General features: G+C 53.8%; 1 protein-coding gene across 6 annotated transcripts in view; it reads left to right on the top strand.

Moving 5' to 3' along the window:
- The first annotated feature begins 2,427 nt into the window (after positions 1-2,427).
- PLEKHA2 (pleckstrin homology domain containing A2) overlaps positions 2,428-6,000 on the top strand; it is a 75,796-nt gene continuing 72,223 nt past the window's right edge. For 2 of the 6 annotated variants that reach the window (XM_032288149.1, XM_032288143.1), the window contains exon 1: positions 2,938-3,032. The gene's annotated coding sequence lies outside the window, so the exon portion shown is untranslated. Of the gene's footprint in view, positions 2,583-2,935; positions 3,046-3,562; positions 4,845-6,000 lie in introns of those variants that run through there. The other 4 variants (XM_032288150.1, XM_032288144.1, XM_032288145.1 and 1 more) reach the window with 4 other exon arrangements.

The raw sequence follows: 6,000 nt of genomic DNA, 5'->3' as shown, positions 1-6,000 counted from the left end.
GGAGTGCAGTGGCATGATCATGGCTCAAATTCCTGGGCTCAAGTGATCCTTTCACCTCAACCTCTCAAGTAGGCGAGACCACAGGTGCATGCCTGACTAATTTAATTACTTTAATTTTTTTGTAGAGATGAAGTTTCCCTAGTTGCCCAGGCTGGTCTCGAACTCCTGGGCTCACAGGATCCTCCTGCCTCGGTCCCCCAAAGTGCTGGAATTACAGGCATGAGCCACTGCCCCTGTCTACATCTTGTCTTTCTAAAAGCTGACAGTACTTACTCTCTGTGCCATTCCCAGGGCATAAGGCTGCTGCAGCCTTCTAGAGACACTTGTATTCTCTTGCCACCCAAGACCTTCCGCTTCTCTTTGCCTCCCAGCATCCAATACAGTAGCGCTTAGGAAATATTTGTGGCTCTGTGATGGAGTGACTCAGGCAGCCCCATGGGGAGTAGAGTTTTATGAGTTTCATATGAACCATACCATGAAATCTGAGAAATTTACCTCATTGCTCATACTGGAAACCCTTCATTCCACTCAGATTTGCTTGGAGCTGGATGGAATTGTGTTGCTTTTCACACTGAAAATGATCATCTAATTTTTAAATTAAAGAAACGTTTACATAGCACCTACTTCACGTTCGACAGGAATCTCAACACTTCACAAATGTTAACTCACTGACCTTTCCTAACAAACAGACACTGAGAAGTTAAATAACTCGCCCAGAGATCAAAGCCAATAAACAGCAGAGCTGGGCTTCAAATCCAGGTTCCTTGCTTCCAGAGGAGATGCTCTTCAGTTTGTTCTGGTGCCTGAAACTTACAGATGAGGGGTAAAACCCTCCACACGCAGGGAAAAAAAAAAAAAAAAAAAAAAAAAAAAGACATTGATGTATTTATTTCAAGGGAATTTTTTTTTCTTGCTTCCCCCCGTTCTTCCTCATTCAAAGTAAAATGCTGTAAAGCAGTCTTTTTTTTTTTTTCACACCTGAGAGAAGACAAACGCGGCTCATTTTTGCTTTGGCAGTCAAAATGGAAGAGAAAACTTCTGTGGTTTTTCATCACTGGTGCTTTCGAGATATGAGGGGCGGACTGTGCTTCTCCCTCTGGCTCACTGGCCCGAGACCCCTCCCCAGGCGTTGTGGCCTCCGGTCCTGGAGACTTAAGCGGGCCGCCTTTCCACTGTGACTCCGGGAACGTGCCCCAGCCTCTCCCTCCTTCCTGCAAATCCAGTCCTTGTCCTAAAGAATCTCAGCGTCTTCTTACGCCCGCCTCTCTCAAAGCTTCTGAGGCTTTACACCTGACTAACAAGTTTGTATCAGGATGGCCAGACCCCGGCGCACCACCCTGCAGGCCCGCGCGAATCCACTACATTTTCATGTTTCGGATGTTGTCCTCCTGACTTGATGCATATTCAAATGTCTCTCTCCCCACGTGGGAAGCCGGAGTCAGAACCTGACAGACCTGCCGTTTACTAACTGGGGACCCAGAACAAATTACTTCACGCATCTGAGTCTCGGTTTCCTCACCGTGAACGGGATTGGTACCTATAGGTTGCGGCGTGGATCGAATGAGATAGCGCAGGGGCGGCACCGGCGCACAGCAGCTCTTAGTTCCTCTTAGCGATGTCTACGTAACATATGCTTGTCTGTTTCCCATTTTTCCCAGAGCACCCTCAAGCTCTCGCGCCACACCAAAAAAGTCCCAGCGGGCGCGCTGTAGGTGCCTGTGGGCCCAGCTACTCTGGAGGCTGGGGCAGGAGGATCGCTGGAGCCCAGGAGGTCGAGGCTACAGTGATTGTGCCATTGCACTCCAGCCAGGGCGGCAGAGCCAGAGCCTGTCTTAATAAAAAAATAATAATAATAAAAAGAAAGAAATTAAAGTCCCTATAACCCTGGTTAGAGTGTTCCGGGCCGCTGTCTCTCAGGGCACATTTAGGACAGCTTGAAGTAGCCACTCTTCTTGGGACCCTAACCCTAACCCTAACTCCTCGGCACCCAAAGGCTAAGAGCTCAGGATCTGAAGGAGGCCCGGCTGAGGCCGCTGGGTGGGGCTCTGGGAGGAGGAAATGGGGTTCCCGAGGGAGCCCGCGCTCCAGCTCGCCTCCTTCTGCGAGGACGCCCCCCGCCCGGACACCTGCTGCCCGAGCGAGCGTCGGGGCCGGGCCTCCCAGCGGGCAGTCTCGGGGCGCGGACCCCACTTGCGCGGCGTGGACCCCGGGCTGCCTCCGGCGCAGCCTCTGGGAGCCCCGCCCTGCCTCCCCGGCGCGGCCCCGGCGCCCAGCCGCGCCCCCTCCCAGCCCGCGGCGCCCCGGCACCCCTCTCCCTCCCCGGCGGGCTCCGCGGAGCATTGTACTCACATCCGGGGCTGGGTTTTGCTTTAATGCGAAACGTAATTAACCCGGAAAAAAGAGCAGAGGGACGGGAGCGAAGGAGGGGGTACAGTGGGAGACAAGAGAGAGGGGAGCCAGAGGCGCGGAGAGTTTGGCAGCGAGACCCAGAAATCCTCCGAGCGCGGCGGACCCAGCGGCCGGAGGGGCGACCCCACCCGATGTAACGCGCCTCGCCCGAACCCCGGCTCCTGCACGGCGGGGTAAGTTGGGCGCCCTCGCGGGCCCAGGAGTGGAGCGGTGCAGAGGGGCGCGCGGGGGCCGGCGGGGCTGGGGGTGCAGGGGGCGCTCCGGCGGGGGCCAGGCGGCCTAGGCGCGCTGGGGGCGCGCGCGCGCGCAGGGCTGCGTACGCTGGTCCTGGTGGCTGACAGGCGAGGGGAGGTGGCCGCAGACCCAGGAGGCCTCCTCCAGCCCTCCGGGAAAGCCCCTAGGGCAGCCCATCCTCCAAGTGCCCCCGGTGGCCAAGGTCGCCACCGCCAGGGGTCGGGCTGCGGGGGTGGGGCCGCGGGGAGGGTAGAGGAGGGAGTTCTGCTGAGCTGCATTTTCTCACGTTTGCAGCGGCGAAACTTCTCTGCGGGCTCTGGAGCTGGGGCACCGGCCCCGCAACGACTGCCCAGGCTGCGGGAGGGGAGGAGAGCAGAGAACGTCCCCAGGCAAGTCCCTCGGGTACGGATGGGGCCGTGGAGACTCCTCTTTCTCTCCCCCCACTACCTTTTGACTTGACAGGCCTAGAAGGCTCCCCTAGGACACCCGACCTTTCCTCTGGGTGCAGCCTGGCCTTTGGGCTTCTGGAACTCGAGGCAATGGAGAGGACTGCCCTAAAATGCAGGTTCAGTGCCAGGTTGGGGGAGCCCTCGAGGGGAGCTGTCGTTCTTTCGCTCACCAACTTCTTCCTCACCTTCCAGCTTCCCTTTTCTGCTCCATTCCTAAAGACTATTTCACCAAAATTTTTTAAAAAAAGAAAAAAGAAGGGTGGTGGTGGTGGGGGGGGAGCCAGGACGTTTTCAAAGGAAAAGGGTCTCTTACGCCCAGAGAGGGGCGCAGGGCCAGCGGAGTCCGTAGCACCCTCACATCTCCTCCCCGAGGCCAGCCCTGCCCCCAGGCCCTCGCCTTAAGGTTTGGCTTCCTTCCTTCTTGGTGAACACAGGTTCAGGATGTATCTTCCCCTTCTCATTCCTTCTTCCTGCCCGCCCTCTCTTTCTTTAGGGCTCCAAGTGGGGTTTTCAGAGGACGGTAAAAGGCAGAGAGCAGGGAGGGGAGAGCACCCCATTAGGAAGCCAGCTTTGGCTCTGGGGGCTCTGAGGTCTGAGCTGTAGGTGCAGTTGGGGCTGAAGTCCTCAGATTGCACAAATGGTGTTCTTCATGTATCGGACCAAGTTCCATTTTCCCTTTTTTTGTCATTGTTTTTCTTTGGTGGCGAAGACTTCCAAACCTTAAAGCAAAAGATCTTGAAAGAGTGGAAGTTTTTGTTTTCTATATCAGTTGCATTCAGTTGACAGGTATTATACATGCAAGGCAGTGATGAACAAAACACATCTCCTGCCTTATTTATTTATTTTTTCTTTTCCCTTTACCTCTGGAGGGCTGGACCTTGTCTTTTGGGAGCTTACAGGACTTGTAAGCGCACTTGTTTTGAGAAGCCAGAGTAAGCTTTTAGAAAGCATCATCATCATCTCAGATGTTAGCCTTCTTCACTATGTGCCACTTGAAGGCAGATGACTTTTGCACTATCAGAGGCCTAGCTTCTAGTCTGGATTATGGCCCGCCCAACATATGACATGTACCAGGTGCTGAGTAAATGTTTGTTGCATTAGTGAATGAACGCAAACACATGAATTGCCTGCACTTGTCCAAATGGCAGAGAAAAGAGCAGTGTGGTTGATCCTGAAACCTGTAGCAATTTGGACCACCAAGCTGGTACATGGGAGTTATTAGTCCAGATGTTGCCTTTACACCTAAGTATCCTTTGGCCCTGCTTGTACATTACAGCACACTTTCTGCAAATTGACTGTGGCACTCCTAGTGGAGTTTTAGCTGGCTGGTAATGGGAGCCTTGCTCATTTCACAGGTGGGTAATTACCTTGGTATTGGTTGGGAAACTGCCCGCCCTTTGCTGAAGAGTTTTTGCATATCTTTCTTTTTCCTTGTTATTGGTGCTTTCTTCTCTCCTCTGTGTAAGGAAGTAGGGCCTGCAGATCCCATCATGTCATGATAGTGAGCTGAACCATATTCAGCTCGGTATTTTAGAATGGTTAAAATAAATCTTGAAGACCTGCAGGTTTTGGTTCTGCAGAAGTGGGAAGGGGAGGGCTGATGAGCCCTATTAGCTGAGCTCCAGAGCAGCCCTCCCACTACCTTGCCAAGTGTTTGCTGAAGTGCTAGGATACTAGGAAGACCCTAGCAGCAGGAAGTGTGTGCACCCACTGGCATTGATCTCCTGTCCTCTTCATGGGACAGATGGACAGGTGGGTGATGCCCCTGCTGAAAGGCTGGATGACTCAGATGAGAGCTCGCTGCAGACCACAGTGCATCAGAATATCTCTTCTGATTCACGGAAATTGCTGTGGCTTGACTTATTTTGGCTGTGATAGACCTAGGGCTTGGGAAAGAGGATCTGGGTGCTGGGATGTTGGGTTGCTCTGCCCCCTCCCTCTCTTTCCACCATGAACAGTTTGGGTTGCCTTACTTTCCATTTGCCATCTGTCTCAGTGAGCTGGATGGGACTCCAGCAATCTAATCTGGTAGGCTTCGGAAAGGAAGGAAGCAGAGCAAATATTATAGTGTGACAGCCTATGGAAAGAGAAGAATCCTGGCCCTGCCTGATATAAGCCCGCTGTTGAGATGGGGAATTGGGCAGGGGGGGAGATAGGGCAGCCGAGAGGTGGGAGGGAAGCGGCCTCATCCTGTCGGTGGAGGAGGCCAGGGGTTGGTGCAGTGAGACTCTACTGTTCCTTCTGAAAGCCCCTTCCCTGCCCTGACTCCAGTTGATTGAAGTGATTTGTTCAGCATTAAAGCCTTCTCACTGTAGAGGTCCCAGCCCTGCTGGGGCAGGGGCCCCTGATATTGCCCAGTGTGGGCAAGGCTTGGGGGCTTTGGCCCTGTGGTGTGCCTTTTGCCCACAGTGCCTGGTCAGCTGAGATGGAGAGGATGGGAAGCTGGATCCTCTTGTCCGTATACTCCTGAGAAGCACTGCCGTTAAAGTGCGAGGTTGGGCCTCAGATTTGGCTGGGCCCTTGCAAAACAGCCCTCTGATGGTGTGATTGCCTGTGGCTGGATCAAGAGGCAGCTCTAGGGTTCTTTCCTTGGAAACTGATGGCATGTCTAGGTTTCTGTTAACTCTCAGGGTAGCCTGGCCAAGGAGTCAGTGGATTGCCCGGACTTTTTGTTTTAAACCCCCTGGATAAATTTTTTTTGGACAGTTTCACTCTTGATGCCCGTACTGGAGTGCAATGGCATGCTCTCAGCGCACCGTAATCTACGTGTCCTGGGTTCAAGTGATTCTCCTGCCTCAGCCTTCTGACCAGCTGGGATTACAGGCATGCACCACCACTCCTGGCTAATTTTGTATTTTTAGTAGAGATGGGGTTTCTCCATGTTGGTCAGGCTGGCCTTGAACTCTCG

Source organism: Sapajus apella, unplaced genomic scaffold (genome assembly GCF_009761245.1).
Source record: "Sapajus apella isolate SASKATOON/1434 unplaced genomic scaffold, GSC_monkey_1.0 scaffold21, whole genome shotgun sequence".
NCBI classification, from domain to species: Eukaryota; Metazoa; Chordata; class Mammalia; order Primates; family Cebidae; genus Sapajus; species Sapajus apella.
This window is presented reverse-complemented; position numbering and strand designations above follow the sequence as displayed.